Source organism: Marmota monax, unplaced genomic scaffold (assembly GCF_021218885.2).
Source record: "Marmota monax isolate L192 unplaced genomic scaffold, Marmota_monax_Labrador192_F-V1.1 WCK01_AAM20220418_F8-fsc00276, whole genome shotgun sequence".
NCBI classification, from domain to species: Eukaryota; Metazoa; Chordata; class Mammalia; order Rodentia; family Sciuridae; genus Marmota; species Marmota monax.
In genome coordinates, this window is record NW_026695204.1 from 161,750 (window position 1) to 173,251 (window position 11,502).

Below are 11,502 nucleotides of genomic sequence, written 5' to 3' on the forward strand. Positions count from 1 at the left end.
CCCCACAAATCCATGTATTGCCCTCCAAGGAGCTGCTTATAGGGACTGGCACCTGTCACATACTACCCTGCTTCCCAGGGTTTCCTTTGAAATATTGATAGAGGGCTCCATTACCCAATAACTCTCTTATTCTGCTTATCTGAAAAATTAGCACCATGTGCACAAGGCTGAGGTCTATCACCATAGACCCACCTGATGGGCCCACATAAACCACGACTGCAGTGGCCTCTGAGTGTCCTGCTAGCTGAATACAGGGAAACCAATCCATAGGTACGTTAGGCACCAGCGTTCTTTCCACAAAGGAAAGTTTTTCAAAGAAATTTACACTTCTGCACTTTTGAGCCTGTGAAGCTTGGGGTGGCCTTGCAGATCTCTGAGATGCGCTCAAGTCCTCCTTCTTATAGTTCCGGTCCAAAGCACTTGGCTTCTTATTACCAGTGCTAATGATTGCACTCTCTTTTCTGAAAGTTTATGCATGTTCCTTATCTGGGAAAACTGTGAATTTAATTTAACTTAATTTCACTTCACTTCAGATATCATTTTGTTTTATTTTCAGTTTTGTTTAGTACTATGAATTAAATCTAGTGGTGTCTACCACCGAGTTATATCCCCAGCCCTTTTTATTTTATTTTTTTGAGATAAAGTCTTGCAAAGTTGCTGAGAGTCTTGCTAAGTTGTTGAACTGACCTCGAACTTGCAATCCTCCTGCCTTGGCTCTCCAGTTGCTGGGATTACATGTTTGTACCACTGTGCCTGGCTCAAACTGTGAATTTTAAAAACCTTTCTGCTCTGTTCCTTTTTGAGCCAAATTGTCACTGTAAATTTAGGTATAAGCAGTCAGTAATACCTATATCACTACTTAAATGCTTTGCTGCTATCCAATATCCTCTACCAAGGAAACTAGCCCATCATCTTCAAACTCAACCTCTCACATAGTTTCGGGGCCCGGGCAAAATGCTTCCATTTTTTTCCAACAGTGTAACAAGGATGGCCTTTAGCACTCCTCCTCCTCCTCCTCCTCCTCCTCCTCCTCCTCCTTCTTTTTTGTATCAGGGATTGAACTCAGGGGCACCAACACTGAACCACATCCCAGCCCTGTTTTGTATTTTATTTAGAGACAGAGTCTCACTAAATTGCTTAGCGCCTCGCTGTTGCTGATGCTGGCTTTGAACTCTTGATCCTCCTGCCTCAGCCTCCTGAGCCACTAGGATTACAAGTGTGTGCCACTGAGCCTGGCTAGCACTATTCTTAATAGAGTCCACATTTCCATTGAATATCTCAGGAGCTTCACCTTTACTGTCCACATTCTTCTTAGCTTTCTGGTTTTCTGAGTCACCAGAGTCACCCATTAACCTCTGCTTATAGCACTCTGGCTTTCTGTATAAAAAAAATTTCAGACTCCTGTACATCCCCAGGCATACAGTAATGACAGAGACCCAACTTCTTGGCATACATTTCCTGTGCTAAACAGTTTCTATTACTGTATCCAGAAATAAGAAACTTACAAAGAGAAAAGGTTTCTTTTGGTTCACTGTTTTGAAGATTCCAGTCCATGATTAGTCGGCCACATTTTGTGTGAGCTTGTCACAGAGCAGGACATCATGGTGGGAGTATATGGCGGATTCAAACTACTCACCTCAAAGACAGGAAACAAAAGGGTGTGAAAAGGGGGCTGGTGTCCCACAGTCCACTCTTCAATGTGACACTCCTAATGAACTGGCATAACTGGGACTCTGTGCCCATTAAACAATTACTCCCCATTTTACCCACTCACCTGCCTTTGGCAACTACCCTCCTCCTTTCACTGTCTATGACTTGCCTACTCTGCGTGCCTCATACAAGTGGAATCATACAAGATTTGTTCTCTCATTACTAGCTCCTTTCACTTAGTATAATGTCTTCAAGGTTCATCAATGCTGTAGCATGTGTCACATTTCTTGTTCAGCCTGAATAATATTCCAATCTTTGTGTATTCCACATTGTATTTATCCATTAATCTGTGTGTGGACACTTGGGTGTTTCAACTGTTTGGCTGTTGTGAATTAATGTGGGTACAATTAATACAATTAATAACACAAATGGCCTCCAAGAACTATTTCTAATTCTTTTGGAGTTCTTTTTTTTTATATACCCATCCACTTAGATCATATGGTAATCTTATTTTTAATATTATTATGGTTTAGATAAGAGATGTCCCCCAGAAGCCCACGTGTGAGACAATGCAAGGAAGTTTAGATTGGGTTATGAGAGACTGAACCTAATCAGTGTATTAATCTACTGATAGGGCTTAACTGTAGGCAGGTAGGATGTGGCTGGAGGAGGTGGATCATTGTGGGTGTGTCTTTGGAGTATAAATTTTGTTTCGTGGAGAGTGAATTCTTTCTCTGCTTCTTGGTGCGAGGTCCTGAAACGCTTTCCTCCACCACATGCTTCTGCCATATTGTTCTGCTTCACCCCAGTACCCAGAGGAATGGAGCTGGCTGTCTATGGACTGAGATCTCTGAAATCGTGAGCCCTGAAATAAAATTTTCCCCCTCTAAAACTGTTCTTATAGGTCTTTTGGTTACAGCAGTGAAAAAGCGGAGTATGGCAAATATTACCGTGTATTTTTATTATTTGGTGGAGATTTTGTCTTATTAAGTTTATTCAAAAGAGACTAGCTATGGAAAAAGATAGAGAATATATACTTTTTTATTTGGTAGAGATTTTGTCCTAATCCATTATATGCCACAGAGACAAGTTATAGGAAGAAGATAGGGAATATATACTTTTAAGTAAGTATTACCCATTAATATCAGTTCAGCATCATCCAGGTAGGGAAGAAATGAATTTAAAAAGGGATTTTTGTCAAGCATCTCCCTCAACCTTTTATCATCTCTCCTTCTAATTTTTGTTCTGTGTTTTGGCAAGGGTTTGAGATTTTAGCAAGTTTTATGCACCATAGACTATTAATGAACCTCTTCTCCTGTCCTGGGAGTACCAAGTATCATTATCATATGTTTTGAGATTGTATCTGATTTTCTGATAACTGAATGGTCCTGTGTCTTGTGTTCCTTAGTTTATAAACATGAAGATCCCTCTGACAGCCTAGAAGCAGTGGGTGTGTGTTCAGGGAACCACAGTCTGGCTGCTCTTTGCCTCTCTGACCCCATGTCTGCCCCTCTGTGGGATTTCTTCCGGTCCTTCCCTTTTTATGACACGTAGTCTGAATATTTCTGGTCCAGAATGCAGAAGGAACTTTTTGCCCTGAGTAGTCACTACTGTTCTTATTGGGCCTAACCTCAGCAGTTGCTGATCAGCCCTTCATGAGTTTCCCTTGGTTTGATGCTGCCTCTCCCTTCTAGAGAATGGCCTCCTCCCTGTTTCTGCCTCCACCGATCCAAATTCAGGGCCCCTTCTAGTTAAAAGGTAAATTCCCCTTTCTGCTCCATACCAGGGGATGAATGAACCTTGCTAATAGGTGCCTGAGTGAGATTGGCAGGCCCTGGACTGATGACCTGGTTTATCCTTTTAATCAGAATGAAAAAACAAAATGCCAGCAAATTGCAGACATTTTTGTGGGGCTCAGTGATGCATGTCTTGTAATCCCAGCTACTTGGGAGGCTGATGTTAGAGAATCACATGTTTGAGGCCAGCTTAGACGACCTAGTGAGATCCTGTCTCAAAATAAAATAAAAAGGACTGGGGATGTAGCTCAGTGGTAGAATGTTTGCCTTGCATGTGCCAGGACCTACCTATGCTCTATTCCCCACCAAGAAAACGGAAGATGATGTTGGAAAAGTCCATTAGATAAGGATAGCAGACTGCTTGATTTTTTCCGAGGTGGGGAGAAAGGCATAGTTCTAGTAGGGAAAATTTATACTTGAGTGAGCTATAAACAGATTCTCAGTTTGCAGGAAATATTAATACAACCTAATCTCTTTGGAACAGAAGTTTCCAAGTCATTTAACACATATAGTCTGAGTATTTACCAAATTCAGTAATCAGGACCCTCAGAATAAAACAGGAAAAGACTAGGGGTAAGAAAAATGGTGGAATGAGATGGACATCATGACCTTAAGTACACGTATGAAAACACGAATGGTGTGACTCTACTTTGCGTACAACCAGAGATATGAAAGACTGTGCTCTATATGTGTAATATGAATTGTAATGCATTCTGCTGTCATATATGACAAATTAAAATTTAAAAAAATTTTAAAAAACAGAAAAAGAGATCCTTGTCTTCACTGAGTGTATGTTTTATTATTTCAAGTAAGATTTTCTAGATTGAGGATCTAGTTAAAAATTATTGAAATTGTTCTTAGGCAGTTCCAAAAAAGGAAACTAGCTGAACTCCTGGTTCCTGGTGTGTTCAAGTTTGAACATTTTTAGTATTTTTCTGTTTTGGGGGTCATGCTTGATTTGCAGTTTGGTAAGAATACTTGGCACAGCGAGAAGAGATTAATGCTGCTCAAGCCTGCCTAAGAAGGCTCTAGCAGAGGAGTCTGACACCAATACTGAGATTTGCTCAGTAGAGTCAAGAGGACATGTTTGCGATTGAGCTGGATCCTGGGTTTCAGCTCCCAGTTCCAGGGTAACTGAGCAGGTTCTCAGGTCTTAGCCATTCCCTGATCCTTGCAGAAAACTCTGCCCTTTGGAGGAGAGCATCCTGTTCTGATCCAAACATCCTTTGGACCTTGGCCTTGTTGAAGAATGAGCCAGATACAGAAGCATTTCAGAAAAAAAAGACATTTACCTGCAAAGGGAATAGAGAAGGCCTTGTTTGGCAAGTAAAAAACTCAAGTATTTGCAGGAAAAATTTAAAAAACTGTGAAAGTTTCTGAATGTGCATTAGCATGTTCTTGGTGGAAAAACGGGAAGTGCCTTGTGTGATTGCCATTTTTACAGACATCACAAGTCTTCAGATGCAGTACGGTAAAAACCATGGACAAAGTCCAGGTTTATGGGACATGTTCAAGGTATTATTGTTTTTAGATCAGAACCAGTTAGGTGACACTATCATTTTTGTTTTACCTCGGATGCAAAGGCTTCTTTCTGAACTGTGGTATGAGCAGCATTCAGTAATATTGAAGGCAAGGCAAAGTGATATTTTGCTTCTGCACCCTCCAGAACCCATAAGCTTCAGGAAGAAAAAAGAACCAAGTTTTGGAAAAACATGACTGCAGAATGTATTCTTGTCCCCATCCAACTGATAAACTTTTGTGCCAGTGGCTTTCAATTATGGCTGCTGATAATAATCAATGGGCAGTGTTTCACAATTACCAACACCCAGCACTTTTACTTAAGAACAATTTTAATTAGTCTGCAGTGGAGTCTGAGTGTGGATATTTTGAAAGTTCCCCTGGTAAGTGTGATGCTCAGGCAAGGCTGAAAATCACTGCCTTTGACAATGCAGGGAACTGGATCCTCCTCTGCTGGCCAGAGGGATTTTTTTAGGCTAATTTATGGCTTGGTTAAGCCATGCTGCTGTGCAGAAGATTAACACTCTGTGCACTTCCTTTGAAAGACAAGCTGAGAGGAAGAGGTCTCCTGTCCTCTATTATCTCCACTGCTGCATGAGATCCTGTCAGTGAGATCCTGTCTCAAAACAAAATTTAAAAAAGGGGCTGGGAATGTGGTTCAGTTGTAGAGGACCCCTAGGTTCAATCCCCAGAGCCACTAAAAGAGAGAGAGAGGCAGATAAATTGATATATGATATATATATATATATATATATATATATATATATATAGAGAGAGAGAGAGAGAGAGAGAGAGAGAGATATCTTGGCAATACTCCTTCAGAAATTAGTAAAGAATATTTTGATTGGGCTGGGGATGTGGCTCAAGCGGTAGCGTGCTCGCCTGGCATGTGTGCGGTCCGGGTTCAATCCTCAGCACCACATACAAAACAAAGATGTTGTGTCCGCCGAAAACTAAAAAAAAAAAAAAGAATATTAAAAAAATTCTCTCTCTCTCTCTCTCTCTCTCTCTCTCTAAAAAAAAAAAAGAATATTTTGAGTGCCTCAAAATGTATGTGATGATTGTAGTGAGTTCCTAAGAGTGGGAGAAGCACTTTCACCCTACACATGTTCTAGAACATCTCTGGCCTTTCAGCTTCCCTTAAGAAGTTTATATTAAGATTCTGAATTTGCCAATCCACCAAAGAAGCTGTTAATTAGTATGTATATTGTTGATTAATAATTGCTGAATAGAGATGATTATAGAAGTCTCTAAATGGAGATATTGGGCAGAACCTGGGAACCTTCTCCTTGCTTCCTTTCTCTATAGGGTCTGGTGCCTGAAAGCCTGCCGTCAGTGACCTTGGCCCTGTTTTTCACTTATTAAAATGAGCACAGTGAGAAGTAGTTCGCTATTCCTAATGGGGAGCATGATTCAGGTGTATAACTCTCTTCCCATCCTTCTTGGCACTATGAGTCTTGAGGGGAAATATTTTTTAATGGAAAAATTGAAATTGAGAAAAATGAATGCATAACAGTTACAATAAATGATAATTCCAGTTGCCATCATCTCTGCTTTGAGTGATCTAAATTTATAGCCTTGAACTCTGTTTGGGACAGGGACCTTCCTTTAGGGCAAAGTATAGCCTTTTCTGGTTCTTCCTAGAAAACCTTGGCACTGGGCAGGAAAGGAGAGGGTTTCAAGCTCGTAAGTATAATGGAGTGTGTGATACCCAAGGGTTTCCAGGGCTTTCCATGAGGAAGCAGGCTCCGTTTTTCATTGCACTCCTTCTTCATCTTCATGGATGTGGTTGGACATGAGGGTGGACCTAGTGGCCACATTCTGATCACACTATTCACTGCTAGAGGCTCCATGGGGCTAGATGGAGAAATAGACAAACTATTTTTGAGTACTGGTTGGGGCCTCTCCACTACCACCCTAGAGAAAGGAATGGTTTGGGGATGGTATTTTTCTGTTGCTCACCATAACAGCCATTTTAACCTCTCAACTTTTGGAAACTTTAGCGGATTCAGTATAATGAGAAAAGCTCATGTGTGATGTGGTTGTCAAGAGGTTGACATCTAGGGTCTGTCTGTTCACATTCTCACTCTAACCCCTTGTTTTTCTTGGATCTCATTATTTAGTGTCTCTGTTCCTCAGTTGTCTTTCATGGACTTGACTATGAGATTTAATGATATCTTTGTAAAGGACTTACCGTTCTGCTTCATATACATGGTTATGGGCTCAACTTTGGCCCCATCTCCTCTTTCCATATGCCAAAACCAGAGCCCCTAATATTTCAGGACGTGACTGTACTTGGATACAGGGCCTTTGAAGAGGCAATGAAGTTAAAATGAGACCTTTGGTGTGCCCTCTAATATAATAGGACTGTTATTTTATAAGAGGAGGAAATTTGGACACAGGTACAGAGAGAATACAGGAGAGGGGCCTCAGGAGAAACGAGTGTCGCAAGCGTGTTGATCTCAGACTTCTAGCCTCCAGCAGTGTAAGAAGATAGGTTTCCATTATACCCCAACAATGGAACAAGGTGCCTTTCAAGGACAAGGTATCATGGCAGTCCCACCAAATCTGTATCCATACAAAACATATAAGTATAGGTGTTGTACTATTTATTATTATCCTTCCTATTCTATAGGTACTTGTCACAGAAAAAGTAAAACAGCCACAAAAATGGGAATTTAACTAGAAAATAATCTCACTTTTCCAGGAAATGAGATCATCTAAACAATGTGAAAACTAGAAGTTTTAAAAATAATTATTATGATCAAGAAGGCCAGATGATAAACTCCAAATAAGCTAAATTAGATTATGGACCATAAGTTAGCAGGTTGCTCTCAAAAATCAGTAAGAAGACATGTGGCTGGTAGCTCACAAACTCTGCCCAGGGTTGTTCTCTGCTCAGGTACTATGCAAAGATGGATTCCTTCAGATCTAATCAATTAGTCATGATAACCAGAGCCCATCAGCAATGGGAACGTGAAATAGAAACAACACACTTTTTCATTGTTAGTTTTAAATGGGTAATATGTGCATGAATTAATAATAAAATCAAACAATACAAAGGTGAGTTAAAAAAAGTAATTTTAAGTCTGAGGCATATATATATATATATATGGTGTGTGGGCTGTAGATCAGTGATAGAGTACTTGCCTAGTATGCCCAAGACACTGAATTTGATCCCAACATTGTAAAAAGAAGCAACAACAACCACCAAAAAAAAAAAAAAAAATGGAAAGAAGGAATGATTCTTATACATCCCAGACTCTTAACCACAAACCCAATTAAGTGAGGCAAGCACTCTGTTATTTTTATGCATCTTCCAGGTATCTTGCATATATAAAATTTATTTGTATTAATACACATATATCATTGATTTTAAGTTAATTTATCTATTTTAATTGGTAAATAAAAATTATATATATTTATCATGCACAAGAGGATATTTTGAAACATGTCTACCTTGTGGAATGACTAAGTTGAAAGAATTGATATACACATTAACTTGGCTTTATTTAAATATAGATTTACATCTGCTTCTGTTCAGCTCATCTTTTTTAAAATTTATTTTATTTGTTCTTTTCAATTATACATGACAGTAGAGTTTATTTTGACATATTTATATAAACATGGAGTATGCCTTATTCTAATTAGGATCCCTTTCTTTTGGGTATACCTGATGTGGAGATTCACTGTGGTGTATTCATATGTGTACATAGGAGAGTCATGTTAGAGTCAATTCTACTGTCTCCTATTCCTACCCCACTCCCTTCCTTTCATTCCCCTTTGTCCAATCTACTGAACTTCTATTCTTCCCCACCCCCTTGTTGTATGTCAGCATCCACATATCAGAGAGAACATTCGACCTTTTGTATTTGGGGATTGGCTTATTTCACTTAGCAGATAGTCTCCAGATCCATCCATTTACTGACAAATGTCATAAAGTCATTCTTCTTTATGGTTGAGTAATATTCCATTGTATGTATATATCACATTCTAAAAAATCCATTCATCTGTTGAAGGGCACCTAGGTTAGTTCCATAGCTTAAATATTTTGTGCTCAGCTCATCTTAACACCCATTCTGTCTTACATAATGAGATGTTGCTCAATCTGAGAATATATTTTCCTCTTCCTTTTCCTTTACTCTTTCTTTCTTTCCTTCCTTCCTTCCTCTCTTCCTTCCTCTCTTTCTCTTTCTTTTTCTTCTCTCCTCCTCCCTTTTGGTACTGGGGATTGAACCCAGGAGAGCTTAACCACTAAACTACATCTTTAGCTCTTTTTAAAATTTTGTATTTTATTTGTTTATGGAGACAGTGTTTCACTAAGTTGCTGAGGTTGGCCTCAAGCTTTCAATTCTCCTGCCTTGGCCCTCTGAGTTGCTTGGATAACAAGCATGCACCTTTGCATCTGGCCCAATCCTAGAATTTCTAATAAAACCTGGTAAGATATTTAAACTAAATTTCTTGTAATTTAGCTTTCTGACAGAGATAAGGCCTAATTTTAAGAATATCTAAGAAGTGGTAAACCCAGTGGTGGTTTACTAATCTAAGTAAAATATCTAATATCTAAGTAAAATTAGAATGTTTAAGTGAAATTGGTAAGACTTCATGATAAACGGAGGAGACAGAAAGAAGGAACATGCAGGCAGGATCTCAGATTCCTCACTGAGATGACCAGGTACATCGTGGTGGCTGCATGGAATGCGATGGTGACATGGGTTCAGTTTTAGGTGACAAGGATGAATGATTGTGAAACTTGATATTTAATGAAAATAATTTTGGTTGTATTAAATCTCAATATACCCAAAGAAATGAGTTGCTCAAGTTCAAAGTCTTTCCTATGTCATTCAAAGCTCTTTGCAATATGAACCTAACCTACATCTCCCACATCATCCTCTGTTCTCTTTCTCTACCTTTTATGTCAACCACAACAAATTTCTCTCAAAGACATCCTCCCAAATGCCCAAGAGTAAAATAGGTTATTAAACCATATAAATTTTGTGTAATGGTTTAGTACTAGTCTCCCCTAATACTCTATGAATTCTGCAAAGGTAGGAACTGTGTCTCTTTTGTGGACGTGTTTCTCCAGCACTTAGCAGAATCTGCCTTATAAACTCCCTGCCCTAGGATTTCACTGGCATTTTGCACTTATGGTTGCTCTTTACTCAAAACTTCCCTTTCCCTGTGGCAAATTCCACGTACCCTTCAAAAACCCAGATGAAATGTCACCCTCTCTGTGAAACATTGTACAGCCCTCTCAAGTGGAGTTAATTCCTTCTTCCACATGTTCCCATAGTGTCTCTCATATTGTTTTTCTTCTACCATAGCTAGAATCCTGCCATCAATATTCAATTTCCATGCATTGTTTCAACTAAATAAAAGATGTCGCAAACCAAGACCTCCCTCTTGCTGGCCTGATTCTAATTTTTAAGGTCCTGTTATCTGTCATCTTGATTTTGAAAGAGCTCACTGAAATTTTTAAGACACACACTGGAAATCAACTAGAAAGATTTTGTAAGCGTCTACACAAGAAATGAGAAAGACAAGAACTAAAGTAGTAGGAATAGGCAGTTGGAAGCAGAACGAAGAGCCATTTCTGAGGGAAACTAGGAAGGATTTAATCATTCATACTTTTTTTTTTTTTTTGGTACCAGGGATTGAACCCAGTGGTGCTTAACCCGTGAGCCACATCCCCAGCCCCTTTTAATATTTTATTTAGAGATAGGGTCTCACTGAGTTGCTTTAGGATTTCGCTAAGTTGCAGAGGCTGGCTTTGAACTCCTGATCCTTCTGCCTCAGTCTCTCAAGCTGCTTGAGTATAGGCATACATGGGGCTAAGATTTAATAATTCAATGGGTGAAACTGGAAAGCTCGATTGCAAGAAATGGTAAGACTCAGCTTTGTGGTTTGGTAGCCACAGTGGATGAGATAGAGAGTAACTGGGTGGAAAACAAAACATGTCAGAGAAATGATGAAGAAAACATGTATATCCCATTTTGATGCTGTGGTCTGGTTGGTTAAAAAGCAAAGGGAAACAAAGCTGGAGTTGGACAAAGAAGATAAGGCCTGTGGGTAAAGAACCAAGGCCTGACAGGCTAACAGGCACACAGGAGGCTGAGGCAGGAGAATTGAAGGTTCAAGGCTGGCCTAGGAAATTTAGCCAGACCCTGTCTCAAAATAAATAAAATAATAAAAAGGACTGGAGATGTAGCTCAGTGGTAGAATGCTTGCTTAGCCTGTGTGAGGTACTGGGTTCAGTTCCCATACCTGCAAAAAGCAAAACAAAAAACAAAAACAAGCAAGATAAAGCCTTTCCTTCTCAGATGGCATCACGTTATTCTCAGCAGTTCTATGAACTGATGCCCTGGTCCACTTCCTTACAGCACTGGAATTATCTCCAGGATTTGGGGCAGTATGTGTGCTTGGAACCACAGTATTGGACCCAGATTTATTTCTTTAGCTACTTTTTTTTTTCTTTAGCTACTATTATGCTGTTCATCTACAGCCACTGAATCTCTGACTGTCCTTAGGTAAGGTGTTA